At 43.0% G+C, this 22,952-nt stretch overlaps 1 protein-coding gene across 7 annotated transcripts in view; it reads right to left on the bottom strand.

Moving 5' to 3' along the window:
• GNG2 (G protein subunit gamma 2) overlaps positions 1–22,740 on the bottom strand; it is a 139,625-nt gene extending 116,885 nt beyond the window's left edge. For 2 of the 7 annotated variants that reach the window (XM_033953020.1, XM_033953021.1), the window contains exon 1: positions 12,594–12,907. The gene's annotated coding sequence lies outside the window, so the exon portion shown is untranslated. Of the gene's footprint in view, positions 1–12,089; positions 12,171–12,593; positions 12,908–12,944; positions 13,041–22,629 lie in introns of those variants that run through there. The other 5 variants (XM_033953023.1, XM_033953022.1, XM_033953019.1 and 2 more) reach the window with 5 other exon arrangements.
• Between the last annotated feature and the right edge of the window lie 212 nt (positions 22,741–22,952).

The following is a 22,952-nucleotide window of genomic DNA, read 5'->3' as shown; positions in this document are numbered from 1 at the left end:
ATTTAGCCAGCAGCACCTAAGCCCAGATTCTCTAAAGGGTACCTAACTTCATTGGCAAAATCATTAGACGCTGCTAAGAACCATGTGATAAGTGCCTAAGTGGACATTTTTATGGGTGGAGCTTGACTTGGGTCTAAATTCCAAAGAAAAATTTGGACAGTACTACAGTTCTCATGAGGAAAATATTTAGAAAATGTTTCTTCATTTTCCAAACATTTTCCTCATGAGAACTGTAGTACTGTCCAATTTTTTTTTTGGAATTTAGTCTTGATTTTATTGCCAGATTATCCTTTAGGGTTATAGTTGTTGAGCGTGACTTAGGTGCCACAAAGCATAATTCTTCAAAAACTTAGACACCTGAAATTTAGGCCTTTAAACCCTGCCCTATATTTCCAGCAGCTAAGTTTTTACATCGGTGCCTCTAGGTGCGATTCTGTAAACAACGCCTAAGCATGATTCACATCCAGTTGGTGGCAATTTTCTAGGCGTCGGCCGATTTAGGTGTCGTCTACAGAATCCGGGCCCTAGTGTTTAAAGGAGTAAATGGGAGGGGGGGGGAGAGTAAGGGTCATGCATTTCAGATACTGCCTTTCTGTGGTACATCCAAAGTAATGAACATTTGCTATATACAGTTACTTTCTGTGTTCCTAGTGATCTCATAATCTAAGGCAGGGGTAGGGAACTCCTGTCCTTGAGAGCCATATTCCAGTCGGGTTTTCAGGATTTCCCCAATGGAATATGCATGAGATCTATTTGCATGCACTGCTTTCAATGCATATTCATTGGGGAAATCCTGAAAACCCGATTGGAATACGGCTCTCGAGGACCAGAGTTCCCTACCCCTGATCTAAGGTGCGCTAGCCACGCGCTAAATGAAAAATACTAACGCAAGCTCTATGGAGGCGTTGGTGTTTAGCGTGTGCGGTATTGTAGCGCACGCTAAAACCACTAGTGCACCTTAGTAAAAGGAGCCCTAAGTTTTGTTCCTGGATTGATGCTGGTTGAACACTGTCCCATTCCCCCCCCAGGACATTAAACAGGGCTGGGGTTTTCTACTAGTCAAGGGGTCTCAAACTTGTGGCCCGGGGGCCACATTCGGCCCACCAGGTACTATTTTGAGGCCCTCAGTATTATAAAGAACGATTCTTTATGGAAAACTTGTGTCTTAAGTGTTCGGCAGTTGCGTCCGCAACCGCCTTCGGCTCTCACCTCCTACAGCACCGGACACATGCACAAGCTGCACTGCCTCCAATGGTTACCTTGCGTTCTGGAATGTTTCCCGCCTCACTGCTGTAACCTCACGCAAGCGCTTTCCTGCGTCTGTATGCGATTCTCCTCTCCACTCCACCTCACAATCATGTACAGACGTAGGAAAGCGCTTGCATGAGGTTATAGCAATGAGGCAGGCAACATTCCAGAACAGCTTGTGCGTGTGTCCGGTGCTGTAAGAGGTGAGAGCCGAAGGTGGTTCCAGACACAACTGCCGGACACTTAAGGCACAAGTTTTCCGTAAAGAATCATTCTTTATAATACCGAGGGCATCAAAATAGTTGGTCCAAAATCTTGTCTCTTGCAGTTGATACTTTGATGCTTTCAGATAATCTACCTTTTGGATTTGTAGGAACTTACCTCATGCAAAGTTGTCATTTCTTTAATAAGACATTAGCTATTTTTTTCTGTGGCCCTCCAAGTACTTACAAATCTAAAATGTGGCCCTACAAAGGGTTTGCGTTTGAGACCTCTGGGCTAGTCCCAGTTTCTCTTTTACCATTACTTCACTGGTCAGGAAAGCTCTCCCCTCGTTCTGGAAACTACAGGAGTAGGAGCAGGTCACAATGCAAGAATTTAGCAGAGCCACTTAAAGCAGAAACAAATGGTTGTAAATAAAAATAAGGGGAACCAAGGGAACCAAAAGACAAGCCAGCTATTATTTCAAGGATCCAGTTGGCATTGCTGCGCTCAAAAGCTGAACAGGTGGCTCATGCCTACAATGCACAATGAACAATAGGGCTATGAAAGGATGGTACCAGGCATTATACTGGACTGTACCAAGCAGTGCACTACAGATAATCTGTTATCACCATCTGAAAAGTGCCCCAGCACCTGGGCCCTTCTTATACAGTGCTGAGAAAATCAACAGACCGAGGTGCACTGGAATAAGCCTATGCTGAGCGCGAATCACAAGCATCAGACAATTCTTGAAATGCAAAGATTTGGCCGTGCTGCTTTTTGCAGATTAATTATACCCGAGTCAAATTTCAGCTCAATCAAGGGTCATATAGCAAAGAGGAGGATTAAACCTCTCGGTTTGGTAGAATCCTATTAATACAGTAAATTATAAAAAAACTAAAACAGTGATGGTGAACTAGAGCAGTTTCTCAACTTCTTCAAGCCAAGTACCCCCTAAGTCTAACAAATATCAACCGAGTACCCCCACCCAGGCTCCTCCCCAGACCCACTCTCAAACTCCACCCCCATAATAATAGTACTTATTGTAATGCAATTTATTCCATCCATTTTTCATATACACACAATATAATCTTATTAATACATAATGGTAACCACAAAATTTTTTTTTAAAAAACCCACAAAGCACGCTGTATGCAGAGAAAATGTTAATTATCTTTTTTTTTTCAAAGAGGTCAAGGCAGATGACTTTAAAATATGCAATGTTACATTACATTATATTACATTAGTGACTTCTATTCCGCCAGTACCTTGCAGTTCTAGGCAGATTACAAAAGAAGATAACTGGACATTTCCAGGAAAATTACAATTTAGGGAGCTGTTTACATGATTGAGACTTTGAAGAGAAAATTACAAGAGTGGTAGAGACTTTGAGGGGAAATTTACAAGAGAGGGGATGGACAAGGGGATGAGTTTTGATATTTAGATAAATTTTTTGAATAGCAGGGTTTTGATTGCTTTTCGAAATGATTTGAAGTCGCTTGTTGTTGTCAGCATGTTGGAGATGGAGTGGTCAAGTTTCACTGCTTGCATCGCTAGTAGGTTGTCATACATCTTCTTGCGCTGAGTACCTTTGAATGGGGGTAGGTAAATGGGGCCTGAGTTCTCCTTTGTCTAGTTATATGGTTCCAATATAGGCGATTGTTTAGGTAAGTGGGGGCAGTGTCATTTATTACTTTGAATAATAGACAGTATAATTTGAATTGAATTCGTGCTTGTATAGGTAGCCAGTGTGAGTCTAGGTAGGCAGTGTTGATGTGGTCAAATTTGCTTAGTTAATAGATCAATCTGAGGGCTGTGTTTTGTACAGTCTGTAATTGTTTTATCATGTTTGCGGGGCATGGTAGGTAGAGGATGTTGCAATAGTCCACTAGACCTAGGACTAGGGATTGGAATATGGGCCTATATTGCTCTTTGTCGAAGAATTTTTTTTATTTTTCGTAGATTGCATATGATTAAAAAGGCTTTCTGGGTAGTCTTGTTGATTTGGACCTGCATTATGCAGCATCTATCTATCATCACTCCTAGGAGTTTAAGAGCGGACTGTATAGGGTATTTGGTGGCATTTATTTCTAATTCTGCAATGGATGGGGTTTTGGCCTTTTCAAGCACCTTGTCATCTCAGTAACAACTATAGAAAAATAGACAAATATATTGCAAAATATAGGCAGCAGATATAAATTCTCAAATCTTAAAAGCAGACGCAGCCAGCTGAACTGATCGCGGCACGGTGCCGTTTGCAGAATTGTGGCTACTTCAAACATAGGTGCTGGAAACATAGGCTAGGGTTTTTGACATGTTTGACATGAATCGCGCCTAAGGTTGTTTCCGGTGTTAGCCACACCTACTTCAACCTTAGGCATTCTAAGGCGCCCCTGTAAATACAATCTTGGCACCAGTTTTGTAGGTGCCTACATCTTCATTTTTAAGCAATTTTTAAATTGTTTCTAAACGGCTTAGCCACTTAAAGTGCCATTTCTAGAATATGGGCCTAATTCCATGTCCGGCTTTCAGCATGGAAACACGTTCCAACAGATGCTGAAATGGGGTTGAAATGGCAGACTGTCGTTGAAATATACTTGCACACCCAATTATAAGGTAGCACCAAAGTATATCTTTATGCAACTACACTAATGGTGTTCCTATGGGAAGGGCATGGGTTCCAGCCTTAAGGGGATTATTTCTGAAAGGTTGATGAAATCTAGAAGCTAAGATGCTGCACATTAACGGGCAAATTCTATAAGAAGCACCTGCAGTGTAGGTGCCTACATTAATCAGTAAATTGGCCTAATTGGCTTCAATTATGTGCATTAACAAACTCATAATTGAAAATGAATGGTCAGCACCTAAGTCAATGGGCGCGATCCTCTAAACCAGTGTTCTTCAACCACCGGTCCATGGACCAGTGCCGGTCCACAGAAATTTCCTGCCGGTCCACAGGGCCAGCACGTGCATCAGGCCCAAAACAGTGTTCTTCAACCGTCGGTCCATGGTGCGATCGATGCGGCATTATCTTCGAGCCAGCTCCCTCTTCCTAACTGATTCAGTGCACAAAGCCACGGGCAGTGGCTCCTATTGGCATCCTGCGCCTGAACCGGAAGCCTTCTTTCTGACGTTGCAACGTCAGAGGGAAGGCTTCTAGATGAGGCATGGGACGTGCAAAGTTCAATTAGTACTATTATGGGGGTGGGGTCTGGGGTGGAGATTGGGTAGAGATGGGCAGGGTCTGGTCCACGACTTAGCCCCGTGTTCTTCAACCGCCGGTCCACAGAATAATTCTTTTATTTCTGCCGGTCCGTAGGTGTAAAAAGTTGAAAAACACTGCTCTAAACAGTAGGCGTGGTTATGTGTGGATCAGGGGTGTTTTTAAAAATTAGGAGTCACTAGGTGCCGGCAGATGTTTACATTAGGCTCCTCTATTTAAGCCAGGGGTGTCAAAGTCCCTCCTCGAGGGCCGCAATCCAGTCGGGTTTTCAGGATTTCCCCAATGAATATGCATGAAATCTATTTGCATGCACTGCTTTCATTGTATGCTAATAGGTCTCATGCATATTCATTGGGGAAATCCTGAAAACCCGACTGGATTCTGGCCCTCAAGGACCGACATTTGACACCCCCGCTTTTCCCTCTGTCTCTCTACCTCTCCTGTGCTTCAGAGATGATGTGTGGCTGCATTTTTGGCCATGTTCTTCTCTGCCATCTTAGCCCCAACTGCTCAGTGAAACCCTGCAACTGTATGGGGGTCTGTACTGTATGTTTGAAAAGAAACATTCAGACCAAGAGGAGAGGAAGAGGGGGACAACGCATTGTTTGGAGTACGCGGGCTGGCTGCCGGTGACTGCATGCAGCCACCCCAATGTCAATTCTGATTTTGGAGAGAAGGTTCTGGGCCAGCCAATCCCAGGCAGAGAGGAAGAAAAAGTTTGGACTCACGGAGGGACAGAGAGATTACATTAGGGACTATTCTGCCTATACCTTGCAGTTCAAGGCGGTTGTTGGTTGGGGAATGAAATGAGGTCTGGAGGAGAAGAAGCATGCAGGAGGCAGAAAAAAAGAAATATTGGATGCAGTCAGAGGGAAGTGCAAACAGAGACTCATGAAATCACCAGACAACAAAGGTAGGAAAAATGATTTTATTTTCAATTTAGTGATCAAAATGTGTCAGTTTTGAAAATTTATATCTGTTGTCTATATTTTGCACTATATTTGTCTATTTTTCTCTAGTTGCTACAGGTGACATTGCATATTTTAAAGTCATCTGCCTTGACCTCTTTGAAAAAAACATGAATATAAATGATAATTAACATTTTCTCTGTGTACAGTGTACTTTATGTTTTTTTATTTAGTGGTTACCATTATGTATTAATAAGATTATATTGTGTGTATATGAAAAATGGATGAAAGAAATTGCATTACAATTAGTACTATTATTATGGGGGTGGAGTCAGGGGCAGAGTTTGGGCGGGCCTGGGGCGGAGCCTGGGCGGGGGTACTCGGTTGGTATTTGTTAGACTTAGGGCTTGGAAAGGTTGAGAAACACTGCCATAAAAGAATGGGGAGAGAACTTGGGAATGGACAGAACTTGAGTATTCCTGAAAGATAGAGTGAGAAAATGGGGGTGGGGGCATGATGAGCAGTTGGAAGGCAGAGAGGTGCTCGACTAGGAGTAGGTAACCTCAGTCCTTGAGAGCCACAATCCAGTTGGGTTTTCAGGATTTCCCCAATTATTTATTTGCATACAATGGAGGCAGTACATACAAATAGGGACTTGTATTTCTGAATAAAGACTGTTTTCCTTGGCTGATTGGGCTCCTCCCTTGCCTCTCCTACTGTACTGTTTGTAGTTTTGAGGCAAATTGTTTCTTCTTTCTTTTTGCTAGAGAATAGAGGAACAGAGAGGGGTGGGGGACGTGTGATGCATTTACCTTGAAGAGGCAGAGAAAGCTGAGGGTTGAACTTACCAGGGGAGAGGAAGGAAAGCTAAGAGCTGGAAAGGTGGAATCTGAGCAGGGAAACAGCTGCAGCGAGGGGTGGGGAGTGTGTGTCAGCTCTTGTAAGAAGGGAAATGCACACAAAAAAATTTTTCTAAATAAAGTATGTAGAATTTTCAGAATTTTGTACAGTAATAGTATGGAACCCTGCCTTGCTGAAAGGCTTCAGCGATCAGAATTGTAGAAACATTTCAATTGTTGCTGCTCAATGTTCACTAAAATCATTTGATCAAGAGGAGGGCTGCAGGATCCCTAAAGCTGGGTATTATGACCTGCAAGTGTATTTTGGTAAAAGCAAGTTGCAAACGTGCATACTGTATTTATTACTTACTGAGCAGCAACAAAGCCTCTCTGATGCTGAAAGGCTTACCTTTGACCATATCACAGCAGCAGAGAACAGCCAAAGAAATAAGGTCTGTGGTATTAGTGATATATGCCATATAGTCAGCTTTTTAATATGCTAAAAAACACAAGAGCGCACCGATTCAATCTGGTCTGCAAGTGGGCAGTCTCACAAATCTTGATGAAGGCAGTGCATCTACAACGCATTCATTATGTTATGTAACAACCTCAAAACACACTAGTGCAGGGGTAGGAAACTCCGGTCCTCAAGAGCCGTATTCCAGTCGGGTTTTCAGGATTTCCCCAATGAATATGCATTGAAAGCAGTGCATGCAAATAGATATCATGCATATTCATTGGGGAAATCCTGAAAACCCGACTGGAATACGGCTCTCGAGGACCGGAGTTCCCTGCCCCTGCACTAGTGTTTGTACTAACTTATAACCCAGGGGTAGGGAACTCCAGTCCTCGAGAGCCGTATTCCAGTCGGGTTTTCAGGATTTCCCCAATGAATCTGCATGAGATCTATTTGCATGCACTGCTTTCAATGCATATTCATTGGGGAAATCCTGAAAACCCGACTGGAATGCGGCTCTCCAGGACCGGAGTTCCCTACCCCTGTTATAACCCATTCAAAGCTTTGTATTTATATGACCCATTTTTATCCAGGTATTGCCATTGTTTGTTTTTTTTCCAAGAGAAACTGAGCAATATGTGCTGTAGAAATACTTGAAGCCTGAGGGCAAGGGCAATTCTACCACAAGGCCTCCTGAGGAAGATGCTTCAGGAAGCTATTTTTGGGGAACACGATGAAAGGAGATGATATTGTTTTCAAACAAGCTGATATTCAAAGAATTGATGCTCCTAACATATGGGCACTTTCACAAAGGTGCACTGCCAAGCCACTCATTCTGTTCCTATGGGCAGGTCAGCTTTGTAAAAGCCCACCTTTGAGAAGTGTGCTCCTGAACTGGCCTCTTTGAAAATTTACTAGGGCAGGTTTCCTACATTTAGGGCTCCTTTTACGAAGGCACGTCAGGACCTTAACGCGCGGAATATCGTGTGCTAAAACACCATGCACGTAAGCCACTACCGCATCCTCTTGAGCAGGCAGTAGTTTTTCGGCTAGCGTGCTAATCCAGTGCGTGCGCTAAAAACGCTAGCGCACCTTCGTAAAAGGAGCCCATAGAATTCAAAAAAATGTCAAAACTCCTAAATTTAGAAGCATAAAAAAGTGGATGGCAACAGGGGCGGATTTAGAAAAGGGGAGAGGGGGATGATTACGAGCTTAGCATTGATTTTCAGGACTAGGTTCATGAACAGCGGCCCTAAATTTATAAGCATAACTTAAGCTCCTAAATTAGGATGGATTTTCAACAGACAATTTAGGCACCTAAATCTGGCTGAAAATAGGGCACACTGGGGCCTGATATTTAATAAAAACTGAGCTTCTAAAACTACCCCCGTGATTGGTAGGAGCAGCACTTAAGCACATTCCCCAGGATTCTATAAAGGTCACCCAGATCAGCACCCAAAATAATTAAAGGGTTCCAATGATTTAATTATTAAAGCTAGCAATTAAGATTTTGGGCACAGATCTGGCAATTATGATTTTGGGCACCATTCTGTAACAATGAGCACCTCAGCTCTATCATGCATGCCTCATAAAGGCGCGTGGCCATAAGAGGGATGTGGGCAGGTCGGGGGGTTCACACAAGCAGCACACAGTGTTACAGAATAGTGGGATCGGCACCCAATTTGCACACCAGGATTTATACCAGGTTTCTGCAGGTGTAAATCCTCACACCTATACTTGCGTACCGAATTTGGTGCTTGGCGCTGTGCTATAAAGAGTGCTCATCCCAAAGCACCCTTTATAGCAGGTTTGTCAAAGTCCCTCCTCGAGGGTCACAATCCAGTCAGGTTTTCAGGATTTCCCCAATGAATATGCATGAGATCTATTTGCATGCACTGCTTTCATTGTATGCTAATAGATCTCATGCATATTCATTGGGGAAAGCCTGAAAACCCGACTGGATTGTGACCCTTGAGAAGGGACTTTGACATTCCTGCTTTATAGAATGGCATCGAGAGCCAAATTTTATCGGTGATATTTATAGAATCTGGCCCATTACGTCTTATTGCCATGGGGTTGTGAGATTGCTTACTTCAAACAGCAAGACTGGCCCCAAACAGCAGGAGATGATGTATAAGTGCCGTTCTTAATACCAGATCTGAAGAGTAAATTATATTATATTATTTATTTAACTCTTTATTTGGCATTGTTTTGGCAGCATGCGCTTCTATGGGAGATCTGCATCTCCAAATGCCTGTTACTTGGCACTGTTGCTCTCGTTCCACATCAAATTACGTAATGTAGCCGTTTCATCATCTGCCCATTAAACAGTTAAAAAAAAAGAAAGAAAACAAACATTAAAAAATAAAACCAGGGAGGTGGTACAGCAATACTGTTAGGGCACACATACAACTGTTCCTCTATCTCAGACATTTCCTAATACTCCCTCCTGTTATTGCAAATAACCAACCCACTCACCTACAAACACACACAATCACATCATCTCTCAATTCCCGACACTCTTTATGCATACCCCTGACCCCATCTCCCAGTCCCTAACTGGAGCTCCCCCCCCCCTCAACTCCTCCATTAGCGCTCTCTGAAAGATACCCTGGGACTGGGTAAAATGAGAATCCCGCAGATCTAAAGAACATGGCCTTAAAAAAGAAAGCGGCCAAGGCATTGGGTCTGCAGGGATATTCATTTTTAACTCCCACAGACTTCACTCGCTCCACGAGTCCTCCTTTTAACTCCCGCAGACATCGTGGATCCCGTTCTTCCTGGCAGACTCCACGCATCCTTATCTTACCACAACTCTTGCAGACACAGCTACCAATCTGCTGGATCTTTAAGGTCCTTGCGAGGTGGTGTGAGCGGGACCCATGAGGTCTGCAGGAGTTAACAGAAACTGTTCCTTGTGACCCTAGACAAGTCACTTAATCCCCTCATTGCCCCAGGTACACTAGAGCTTGAGCCCACCGGGACAGATAGGGAAATATGATATAAAAGTACCTGAATGTAAACCACTTAGGACAGGGGTAGGGAACTCCGATCCTCGAGAGCCGTATTCCAGTCGGGTTGTCAGGATTTCCCCAATGAATATGCATTGAAAGCAGTGCATGCAAATAGATCTCATGCATATTCATTGGGGAAATCCTGAAAACCTGATTGGAACACGGCTCTCGAGAACCGGAGTTCCCTACCCCTGACTTAGGATATAAGTGGTATATAAATAAATAAAGAAATATATAAAGAAATAAATAGATGGGGACACTGGTTATTCTGAATACTATCGCATGGTACACTTACTCGTTTTGCAACAGCTGTATTGGGGTTTTAATATGGTTACTATATAGTAGGTACATATTTATATCAAAAATAAAATATGCCAAATGAAGCCTTTGTTCTCCTGATTTATTCACATTAGCATAATTTCCTTTTTCTTAAAAGGGGGGGAGTGAGGAATCTGGTCGCTGAGAGTGGTTTCTCTTAACTCCCGCAGACCTCATGGATCCCGCTCATCCCATAGATCATCATCTTACCCTCCCCCAGACCCCACAGATGAAGCAGATCAGTAACTGTGTCTGCAGGTATGGGCAAGATGAGGCTCCATGGAGTCCGCCGGAGTGTGGTCAGAGAGGTCTATGGGAGAATCCCAGCGGGCTCCACGCCATGGCCACTTTCTCTTTCAAGGCTCTGTGTTTTAGATCCGTGGGATCTGTGCGGGTCCACAGGAATAGGTTCCTTGTTTTACCCAGTCCTGGATATCCCTGCCCTCACCTTCTGAGACACACACTAGAGCAGTGGTTCCCAATCCTGTCCAGGAGGACCACCACCAGTCAGGTTTTCAGAATAGCCCAAATGAATATACATGAGAGAGATTTGCATACCTGGCACGTCCATTATATGCAAATCTCTGTCATGCATATTCATTAGGGCTATCCTGAAAACCTGACTGGCTGGTGGTCCTCCAGGACAGGGTTGGGAACCGCTACACTAGAGAATGGCACGGGCACAAATTGTTTCCCCCCCCCCCATGGGAACGCATTTTCCCGTACCAAGTTCTTTTCCTGTCCCTGCCCCATTCCTGCAAGCTCTGTCCTCATCTACACAAGCCTCAAACACTTTAAAATCATAAGTGTTTGAGGCTTGTATGGTTAAGGCAGAGCTTACAGCAGGGGTGTCAAAGTCCTTCCTCGAGGGCCGCAATCCAGTCGGATTTTCAGGATTTCCCTAATGAATATGTATGAGATCTATTTGCATGCACTGCTTTCATTGTATGCTAATAGATCTCATGCATATTCATTGGGGAAATCCTGAAAACACGACTGGATTGCGGCCCTCGAAAAGGGACTTTGACACCCCTGACTAACAGGAATGGGGCAGGGATAGCAACAAAACTCACAGGGACAGGACAGAGTTCCTGCGGGGACAAATAAAAATATGTCCCTGTGTTATTCTCTAACACAGACCACTCTCTTCTGACAGCAATTACCTCGAGTGTCCCTGCCCTAGCATACTAATCTATCTGCACAAGTAAACTTAAGTTAGCACAGGGCTGCGCTCTGACAGTAAATCTCTCATAATTTCTGATAAGCAAAAGCAATCATTGCATTCTGCCTTTCTTTGCCTTTTAAGGGAGTCTTCCATCCTTGCTAAAATGAGACCAAATGAAGCATTTTAAATCCTTCACCCAGACCAAAGCAATCTATGTGATGAAAAATCATTATAGTAATCAATGGTAGAAGCATTTGAAATCCCCCCCCCAAAAGGCCATATGCAGCCAATTTGAATATGTATTGTACTGTCGTTCCAAGGCAAAATCTCTGCCTCAGGACTTCCTGCATATGAAGCTCCTACCAGCGTTAGATCGCTAGATCCAAACCCTACAGGGCACTAATTGCAAACTTCCTCTTGACAAACTCACCTTGTTAATATGCCCACGGTTTTTTTTTCATTTATGAAAGAAATTATTTATTTTAATTGGAACTAAGTTAGTTTATAGTACATGCAACATTTGTAACACATTAAAAAGCCATCCAGCTAAGTCTGCAATCCTAACAGGACTGAATATCCGGAAAGCAAAGTATTTCCCACAAATAACGAGTCACCGATGCATCTCCTACATCTCGTTTCGATTACTACCTCTGAATGTAAAGTCCACCACCAAGGTACTGCTGGGTTTTTTGCGGCCAGCCCGCAAAAGAACTTACCTGCACATTTTTTCCACAAGCCTAGCTGATTAATATTCGACTATAAAATACATAAACGTTTTTCTACAACATGCTGTCTAGCAACTTGCACGCTATTGCCCCCCTCCCCCCATGGGACATGATCATCAATCATGAATTAAGGCAGCTCCCCCCCCCCATGCATTCTCTTTCTGCCCAAATTAGTGTCACGCCAGGGTATTCAGACCCAGCTGATTATTTTGGTCAAACTAAAACCTCAGTCTTGCCACGCTTAACGCGAGCTGCCTAAACTGACGTTTACGAGGTGGTGAAGTCGTGACTAGCTGGCAGCAGCCATTCAAAAAAAAAAAAAGAGTTCCATTAGGTGCAACGCCGCTTAATTTCCAGCTCCCGATTTTCAGCCCTCGGCTCCCCCTCCGTATTGTACGCCAGTCGCCCCCACAAGTCCCCTCTGAAAATCACGTGGAAGGAAACGCCTCTGCACACGAAAAGCCATTTTCGGGGTTTTGGGTTTTGTTTTTTTACCTTAGTTGTAAACGCTGCTCGCCGGGTTCAACAGGCTCCCCCCTCTTCTCGCTCAGACGGATGGACCGTGCGGCAGCCCCACAGCTGGATGAGCGGCGGCGCCGAGGGGAGGGTCAGTCCCCACCCAGCTTTTGTCTTCAATCGGCGCTTTACTTACAGGAAGCCGCCGCTCTCCACTTCCTCCCCTTTTTTTTTTTTTTTTTAGATCAGCACGCTGGTCTGTTGTAGACTCCTCTCCTTTGCCGCCCCCCCCCTTTGTCTCGGATTTGGAGCAAATTCTGCGCGCACTATTCGCCCTGAAAAAAAAAAGTTGAAAATCTTTGCTCTAGATTCGCTGAGCTGCCACTTTACCTTCCCGTCGCTTGCGGACAATGAGAGGAATAGGCTCGAGCCTGATTTTTTTTTCCCCCTGCACAAAAGATTCAATACTTGGATGACATCCTTTCCCCTCCCCCCCCCCAGCGTTGACACCGTCACGCCTCGTGGTGCTCTGCCCCTCCTGTCAAGCCAAGGAGGGCGTTCCTATCGGTTTGCTATCAAGAGCCGAGCACTTCATTATCGGAGATCTGTGGTGTGTGTTGCTTGGACGCCCAAAACGTTCAGCCAACTCCTTCCCCGCTTTAGCAACCCCAGTCGTTCTGGAAAGCTGGTACCACGATTCAAAAGCAGACTTTCTAGCTTACTGATTCACAACTATCTTTCCAACAACCGTCACACAGAGTTTGCCTTTGTTAAGATACTGCCTTCCAAATCCCTGATATTAGATACAGCTCTTCCTTGAATGTTAGGGGATGCTGGTGCAAGGCTATTGGAAACCCAGGTGAACGATCAGATCGAGCTTATTATGCCTTAGCACAGTGGTATACCCAGCATATGTGACCCCCCCCCCCCCTCATCTATATGAAATTCTCTATCATGATTTTTAGTAACAATCCACATATTACATTAGTGACTTCTATTCCACCTATACCTTGCAGTTCTAGGCTGATTACAAAAGACGATAACTGGACATTTGCAGGAAAAGTTACAGGATAGTGTGCTAATGACATAGTTGAGAATTTGCTTGGAAAAATTTCAAGATTGGGAATAGTTAAGGAGACGTATTAGTTTTTCTTGATAGAATAGCAGGGTTTTAATTTCCCTTCGGAATATTTTGTAGTCGGTCATAGTTGTCAATATGTTTGAGAGATGGTGCTGCTTGGATTGCTAGTAGGTTGTCATATATCTTCTTGTGCTGTGTGCCTTTGATTGCGGGGTGAGTAAATGGGGTACACAACAAGAATATACATAGGAAAACCCAAATAGATGCTGTGGTACGTAAGGGTTATTACACATTATGGAAACTGTGTACTATTAAACCCTTTTTTTTTAGTTTTCTGCTTTTAAACTTCTGGTACAATCTTTTGGATTATTGTAATGTATATTTAACAATTCCCAAGAAAGACATGGTTAGACTCACACTGATTCAGAATACAGCGGTTAGAATGATCTATGGTCTTAAAAAAAATATGATCATGTAACTCCATTTTATTGTGAGTTGTATTGGCTGCCAATGGAGGCTTGTGTTTTGTCTAAGTTGGGTATGGTACCGCTCCGTTTTACATGGTTAATAGATTATCTCTACTATCGTATAAAAATAGTAGAAAATCTCATGCCCTGTTTACCTTTCCATCAATACAGGGCTATAAAAGCAAGAAATTTCTGGACCATACTTTAGCATTCCAAGCAGCTAGCTTCACATGATAGAGAATTTCGATTGTTATTGCTTGGACCCTGTTCTTATAAACATTTCAGAACTCAACTGAAAACTTATCTCTTTTCAAAATACTTGGTCAAATAATTTATTTTTGTCATCCTTAAGTTGTCTTTAGTTTATAATCTTTTGTTAAACCACTAGAACTTATGGTTACACAGTTAAAAAGTACGATGTTATGTTATGTTATGTTAGGAAAAGGCAGCATCTTATTTAGAGCAGTGAGCAGTAGAACATCAATGCACCCATTGTAAAACTAAACAAGCCAGACTGCTACAGATTGATCCTGCACAGTCAGTGCTAACAGAGAACCATGCCTTTCACACACACAAAACACCTTTGCCCACTATAGAATATGTAATCACAAACTAACCCCCACCTTTTTCATAAAACTGTACTGTAGTGCGGTTTTTAGCACATGCCACGGCGGTAACAGCTCTGACACTCATATGAATGAAGGGCTCCAGGTGTCACATATGCTAGGTACACCATCGCCCTCACCTTCTCACTGCTGCTGTATGCTTCTCGAACCAGCATTAGTGGCTGTAAACTTAAATGCAGTCATCGTGGGACCGTGCTGCACCTCCCCGCAGCTGCTGGCTGTGCTCCGGAACAAGGAAGCGACGTCAGAGGGGGTGAACTGGCAGCTACATGGAGATGCAGCACAGTCCCACGATGACCAAATTTAATGTTTACTTCTGCCAGTTCAGAAAAGCGGCAGATTAGTGTGGGAGGTTCTGGACCCGGAGCGGACCACCCCACGTCCCCGCGGGAAACCATCAGGTGTCATTCTTTAGTGTCTATCTCAATGTCAGTCCTTCTATACCCGCATTCTTCAATGCGAGGCTTGAGGGTCAGTGGCTGTGCCCATTCATACTCAGATTCTTCCCTCTCTCCTTAAAGAATGACATTGAGATGGTTTCCTGTGGTTATCCGCAGGGGATGATGATAAATTCTGTCACCATGTCATTTTCTATATTTAGAACAAATCAGGGAAAATATTTCTTCACTTAGGGGTCCTTTTATTAAGGTGCACTAACTGATTTAGCGCATGCTAAATGCTAAGGCGCCCATAGAATATAATGGATGTCTTAGCATTTAGCATGCACTAAATCAGTTGGCGTGCCTTAATATAAGGACCCCTTAATGTGTGTTAATCTCTGGAATTCATTGCCAGAGAAAGTAGTAAAAGTGGTTAGTGAACAGGGTTTTAAAAAGGTTTGGACAAGTTCCTAAAAGAAAAGTCCATAAACCAGTATTAGAAGATAAGAACACAAGAGTTGCCATAGTAGGACAAACCAAAGGTTCATCAAGCCTAATATCCTGTTTCCAGCAGTGGCCAACCCAAGTCACAAGTACCTGGCAAGATTCCAGTGGCATACCAAGGGGGGCAGAGAACAGGGGCGATCTGCCCCGGTTGCAAGCACTAAGGGGGTGCAGCCAGCACATCAGCACCTCCCACCCTTCTCTGCTGCTGCTGCCGCTTTCCCAAGCTAGCAGCAGTAGTAAACTTAAATGCAGCCATTGCGGAACCTTTAGGCATCTCTCGCCCAACTGCTAATCCACCTTCCTCTGACATCAGTTCCTTCTTCCAGAGAAGAGCCAGCAGCTGTGGGAGGGTGCATGAAGGTCCCATTGTGCATTTGTTTATTATCACTGCTTCAGGAAAGCATCAGCAGCAGTGGGGAGGTGAGGGAACAGGATACTGGGTAGACCTGGGGTGGAGGGAGGGAGAGAGAGATAGAGAAGGGGCAGGATACTGGATGGAACTGGGGTGGGGGGAGAGAGAGGGATAGATTCTGATGGAAGTGGGATGGATGGAGACAGAGAAGGGGCAGAGATTGGATGTTTGTGGGGGAGGGGAGAGAGAAAGGAGCAGATGTTACACAGAAGTGGGGAAGAGAGAGGGGAGCAGATGTTGAATGGAATTGGAGAGAGAGAGGAGGCAGATTCTAGATGGAAGTGGAGAGGAGAGTGAGAGGAGAAGATGCTGTATGGAAGGGGGTAGAGAAAGAGGGCGCATACTTGATGGAAGGAATGGACACAGAACAAATGGCAAATGCTGGATGGGGAATAGAACAAAAAAGTGAGATACTGGAGGGGGAGAAGGAAAGAGATGGCAAGCTGTAGGTAGACACACTGAAAAGAGGAAAATTGAGGACTGGATAATAAGAAAGAATTTAATCTAGACAGAGGCAAAAAATAAATGGAGAAGACCAGGGAAGCCAAGAAAAGGAAAGGAATAGGAGAACGAGAGAGGTGGGCCAGACTACAGGGGTGGTTTGGGGGTAGGAGAGAGGAAGAGAGAGATGGCAGAGTATGGAGGGAAGGAGATAGAGATACCAGATTTGGGGGGTGGGGATGGAGGGAGAGATGGAAGGGGAAGCGATTTCTGGAATGGGCATAAAAAGAGGGCAGGTGCAATATGGAAAGGGCAGGGAGAGAGCAGACAGTGGATGGAAGGAAGAGAGTGATGAGAAGATGAGGAAAGCAGAAACCAGAGACAACGGTAGAAAATTTTTTTCTATTTCTTCATTTATTTTGCTTTAGGATAGAGCAGTATTGTAGCTGTGTTGATAAATGCTTATAAATAGAAAATGGAAATAAGGTGATCCTTTTATTGGACTAATTTTAATACATTTTTGACTAACTTTCAGAGACCAAAACTCCCTTCCTCAGGTCAGGACAGGATACCATAACAGCAATATGCTTTACTGACCTGAGGAAGAAGGTTTAAGTTTAGGCCTCTGAAAGCTAATTGTAAAATGTATTAGTCCAATAAAATGGTATTATCTTATTTTCTTTTTTTATCTTATTGTTATCTGTTAATTTGTAAAGTGATGATTGTTCTCAGATTTTTCCAATTTGCATCTGCCATGTTTATACTTTGCACACTATTAGGGGACGCATCACTGTTTCTGTGATGTTGCATTGTATGCAGAGTCAGGCTTCTTGGCGATTACTTATTCCATACTGAGTGAGAGTGTTTCTGTGTTCTGTGTGTATAAAACAAAGGGGTGGCGAACCATAAAAAAAACAAAACAAACCCAAAATAGAAGTGGAAGGGCCACAAATAAACAGGATGAGAGCTGGAGTCCAAAATAAAACCACTGCCTCATCTTTTTTAATAAAGTAGGACTTCAGCTCTCATCCTGTTTATTTGTGGCCCTTCCACTTTTTTTATTCTGTGTGTATGAAAGACATGGTTTTCTATTAGCACTTATTGTGCAGGATCGATCTGTATTAATCTGACAGTAAATTAAATTACGACGAACAAATTAGTGCCGTAGTAAAAAAAACTGTTTCTACAGACTACGAATGATAAGATCATTAGCAAATTTTCTCGATGCACCATCTTTGACTATACTGGTTCACTCCCTCGTGATATTCAAGCTTGATTACTGCAACTCTCTATATAATGGTATTCTGCAGAAAGAAACAAGACGACTTCAAATGATACAAAACACCCTGATTAAAATCATTACCAAATTCAAGAAACATGATCATGTCACACCATTACTGAAGAAAGCCCACTGGTTGCTTATCTCATTTAGAATAATTTACAAAATTGCATTGTTAACTTTCAAAACACAGATTACTAAGGCCCCTAGTTTTTTTGACAATATTCTCATTCACCATCCAGATCACTTAAATCAGAGGTAGGGAACTCTGGTCCTCGAGAGCCGTATTCCAGTCGGGTTTTCAGGATTTCCCCAATGAATATGCATTGAAAGCAGTGCATGCAAATAGATCTCATGTATATTCATTGGGGAAATCCTGAAAACCCGACTGGAATACGGCTCTCGAGGACTGGAGTTCCCTACCGCTGACTTAAATCCACTGGACAAAACCTACTATTCGTACCCTCCCTAAAGGTCATCTACACCCATCGCACAACCATTTTTTGGGTAACGGCTCCTCTTTTATGGAATTCTTTAGCCATCCACTTAAGGGTGGGGAAAAAAACTAGACAAATTCAAAGGGGCATTGAAAAGTTTTCTTTTTAAAGAAGCTTTTGAGTCCTAGGCTTTTTTCAGCCTCTCCAGTTTTCCAGCTCTTATTTATTCCTGATTAATGACTGAAACTTCTCGCCCCTTTCTATTGTTTTTTTTACCTTTTGTGCCTGCTTTTCTGGAAATATTGTAGTTCTACCTCATCCCACTTTGTTTAGAGTTATGTCTGTTAATGTCCTTGACAATTAATGTTATGTTTTCTTGTTGATTACATATATCCCTCCCCCCCTTTTTTTTTTTTTAACTGTACTACGCCTTGAAATTGCCATAGGTGATTAATCAAAAATTTTAATAAACTTGAACTTGAAAAAAGTAAACTTGAAACTTGTTTAGTTTTACAATGGGTTTAATTGATGTTCTAGTGCTCACTGCAGTGTGAAAGATGCCGCCTTTTCTTAGGTACACTCTTGTGGAAGTTCTGAATTATTACTAAAAATTGTGTTTTTCAAATAGAGGAGGGGATGTTATAAAATGATCGGCCCTGGGTGTCACATATGCTAGGTACACCGCTGCAAGATCCCAAAGAATAAAACTGATTTTATACTGCATACTGTAGGAATAAGCAGTGGATTTTCCTAAGTCCATCTTAATACTGGTTTATGGACTTTTCTTTTAGGAAATTAACCAAACCTTTTTTAAACCCTGCTAAGCTAACTATTTTCACCACATTCTCTGGCAACAAATTCCAGAGCTTAATTACACATTGAGTGAAGAAATACTGTTGTTTTCTCTGGTTTGTTTTAAATCTGCTACTTAGTAGCTTCATTAAATGCTCCCTAATCATAGTATTTTTGGAAAGAGTAAACAAGTGATTCACCCATTCCACTCCACTCAGTACTTTATGACCTCTATCATATCATATCTTCCCTCAACCATTTCTTTTCCAAGCTGAAGAACCTTAGTCGCTTGAGCCTTTCCTCATAGGGAAGTTGTCCTATTCCCTTTATCATTTTTGTTGCCCTTCTCTCTACCTTTTCTAATTCTGCTATGCCTTCTTTGAGATGTGGTGACCAGAATTCCACACAGTATTCAAGGTGCAGCCACACCATGGTTTAATACAAAGGGCATTATAACATTCTCAGCATTGTTTTCTATACCTTCCTGATAATTCCTTACATCCCCCCCCCCCCTTAAGCTTTACCTGGTGGTCTAGCGGATTTTCAGGCAGGAGCGATCTTCCTACGCTCCTGCCCCGTGCAGATCACTCACAAGAAATGGCTCGAGAGACTACGGGAGCTCAAGGCAGCCATTTCCTGTGAGCGATCTGCACGGGGCAGGAGCATGGGAAGATCACTCCTGCCTGAAAACCCACTAGACCACCAGGTAGGGCTTAAGGGGGGGGGCTTTCAGGGCTAAAAATAGCCGGGGGAAGTGGGGAATAAGGGCAGAACTGGCCCGAATATTATTTGCAGTTTTTCCATATTCGCGCTGGCTCTGCCCCCTAACCCCCGCAAATACGGAGGGGGAAGTGTATCATCAACAACACCTAGATCCTTTTCCTGGGCAGTGACTCCTAAAGTAGAACCCTGTATCACATAGCTATAGTTTGGGTTCCATAACTGTACTGGTACAACACTTGAGTATAAGATTTAGTGATATTAGGTATTTTGAGTTAGTTGTCTATAGTGTGTATTGTTTATAGAGAGTTATTCATTTTTTTTTCTGAATCTCTTGTCCTAATATCAGTTGGGAGGTTGTTCCAGGTTGAGCTCCCAGTGGGAATCAGCTTCTCAGCAGGGCCATTAAGCCACATTCTACATAGATTTTTGGACAGATTGCTTGATGGATCATTCCAGCCTGAGTATTTCACCAAACGCAACCATCTTATCACCTGGAAATTTTGAAAACACAGTAAAACCTTGGATTGCAAGTAACTTGGTATGCAAGTGTTTTGCAAGACAAGCAAAACATTTTATTAAATTTTAATTTGCAATACAAGTACATACAGTATACACACATCACAACTGAGCCGATGGTTCTTTTCTCTCTCTCTCTCTCTGACACTGCAGGAGTGTAGTGACTGTTCTAAACAAGCAAGGCCTTGCAATACGAATACATACAGTATTTTGTATTAAAGTTTTAGGGTTGTGGAGTTTCCATTATTTCTTATGGGGAAATTCGCTTTGATATGAGTGTTTTGGATTACAAGCATGTTTTTGGAATTAATTATGCTTGCAAACCAAGGTTTTACTGTATTTGTTAGTCTTCAAAACCTCATTCAGGCCATAGCATACACAATATCTCCCCTATACTATCTATGAACTCAGTGGTTAGCCTGTATCAATAAAGCTTTTTTAGAGGTGAGGAGTGGCTTAGTGGTAGAGCTTCTGCAGTTGTGGGATCAATCCCAGTGTTGTTCCTTGTGACCCTGGGCAAGTCACTTAATCTTCCATTGCCCCAGATAAAAAATAAGTATCTGTATATATGTAAACCGCTTTGAATGTGTAATCACAAAAAGGCAATACAGGTACTCGTCGACTTATGACCTATTTAAGTTATGACTGTTCAACTTTACGGCGCGTTTACTACAGTTTCCCCCGCCGGCTGTTAGCAGCCCCAGTCTCCCGCATTTCCAAGTCTCGCTATGCAGAAGTAATAATATAAAGAGGAGGAGGCACCACAACGAATGTTCACCACAAAGGGATTGTGCTGTGCTTGACTTAGAAAGTAAAAAAATGTTGATAAAATATTACTTTAAGATGATTACAATATCATTACCCAGTTTAATACTGTATTCTTACCTTAGTCTAACATAGGCTGACTTACGTCCCGATCAACTTACGACCTGTCAGTCGGAACCAATTACGGTTGTAAGTCGACGAGTACCTGTATAGAAGTTCTATCTACTTTTTTCTTCCCCATCCCCTTTATCCATTAGAAAATGACTTAATCAGTGGCGTAGCGATGGTGAGTGGCGCTTGGAGTGTTGGCTCCCCTCCCCACCCTCTTCTCCACCTGCTCCCCCACTCCTTCCTGATCCCCCTGCCATGCGTGTCTCCATTCCCTTCCCCCATACCTTTTTAATTTTCTAGGCGAGAGCAACAGCACAAATTCGCTGCCCGTGTCATATTGGTCATCCCTCTGATGTCTCTTCCTAGGTGTGGTGCCCGGAAGTGATGTCAGAGAGGTAACACTGACACGAGGAGCAAATTCATAATGCTACTCGCACAGGAAAAATTAAAGAGGTGCACGTGCAGGGGGAGTCGGGAAAGAGGGAGGAGGACAGGTGCCTACGCCCTTTACAAAGGCCACGCCCAGGGTGGACCCCCAGTGGACTTAATTGGTGTTTCCATCCAAAAATAGACTATCACATCATCTGGCCAAAAATATAAGGTTTCTTTTTACAATTGCCTTGGCTAATGGCCTTTAGGATGTTTCTAGGCAGGAACAGAAATGCAGACAGTGGCAACCAAAACAACCAGAATTTGACAAGTCATAACCATTTTCAGTTTTATTTAACTCATACTTAGCTCTCCCGCTAATTGCTCCCAAACCTTCCAAAGTAGAAAGGTCACATCCCTGCTAAGTCTCTCCCCAGTCCCTTAATTCTGGAACCATTACCTGTAGCCATTTCAAGGTTCAATGTGGGGGCAAGGGGGAGCACAACTGCAACATGCACAGTGTGACCAGGTAAGACCTGGACTGGAGTAGCTCGAGCCCTGACCTGGGTCATCCAAGCATCAGCAGAGCAAATGAATGAGGCATGGAGAGGTAGAGGGGTGTCTACATCAAAATAAAAGGTCCAGTACAGGTGTTAGTGTGAATTTTAAGATGACTTTATTTTCTGGCCCTTATATTGTAGTACAATTCCCAAAAAAAGCAAACAAAAACACTCTCATTGGTGGCTAAACAGTCTGTTAGCCCACCATGCTTTATTCACTATTAAAGTTCAAGCAAAACACAAAAATAACTTTTCAATGTCAAAGTTCTGGAACCTGCAACCTGATTGCACTATTTGGACAGGTTCCCCACAGTTCTCCTGTGATTATGCAAAATTCAGAAAAAACAGCAATTCTTAACTCTTCTGTTATTCTTAATTACATCAGAATCAGTAATTCCTGATACTTTTGGTATTCTTAGTTTAATCAGAGGCAGTAATTCATAACTCTTCTGGTATTCTTAGTTTTGTGAGGCAACACCACCTTATCAGAAACAGCATTTTTTACCTTCCCCAAACTCTACTCTGTAATCATGCTCTCAAATAAGCTTGACTCCTCATGTTCTATTTCAACATCATTTGTAAGCATTTCTGTATCAAATTCATTATTACCTTCAGAAGAATAATTAGAAGTTTCAGTCTTGAGGTTTACTCCTTGCTTTCTATGGGGAATGCTGGCTGGTACAGGTCTGCTTCTCTCCAAGGATTCAGGTATCCTGTAAGCTTATGGCTGCCTTTGCCTCCCTTGGCCTAGAGCAGTGATTCCCAACCCTGTCCTGGAGGAACACCAGGCCAATCGGGTTTTCAGGCTAGCCCTAATGAATATGCATGAGAGAGATTTGCATATGATGGAAGTGATAGGCATGCAAATTTGCTTCATGCATATTCATTAGGGCTAGCCTGAAAACCCAATTGGCCTGGTGTTCCTCCAGGAC

This window comes from Geotrypetes seraphini, chromosome 7, assembly GCF_902459505.1.
Source record: "Geotrypetes seraphini chromosome 7, aGeoSer1.1, whole genome shotgun sequence".
NCBI lineage: Eukaryota > Metazoa > Chordata > Amphibia > Gymnophiona > Dermophiidae > Geotrypetes > Geotrypetes seraphini.
This window is presented reverse-complemented; position numbering and strand designations above follow the sequence as displayed.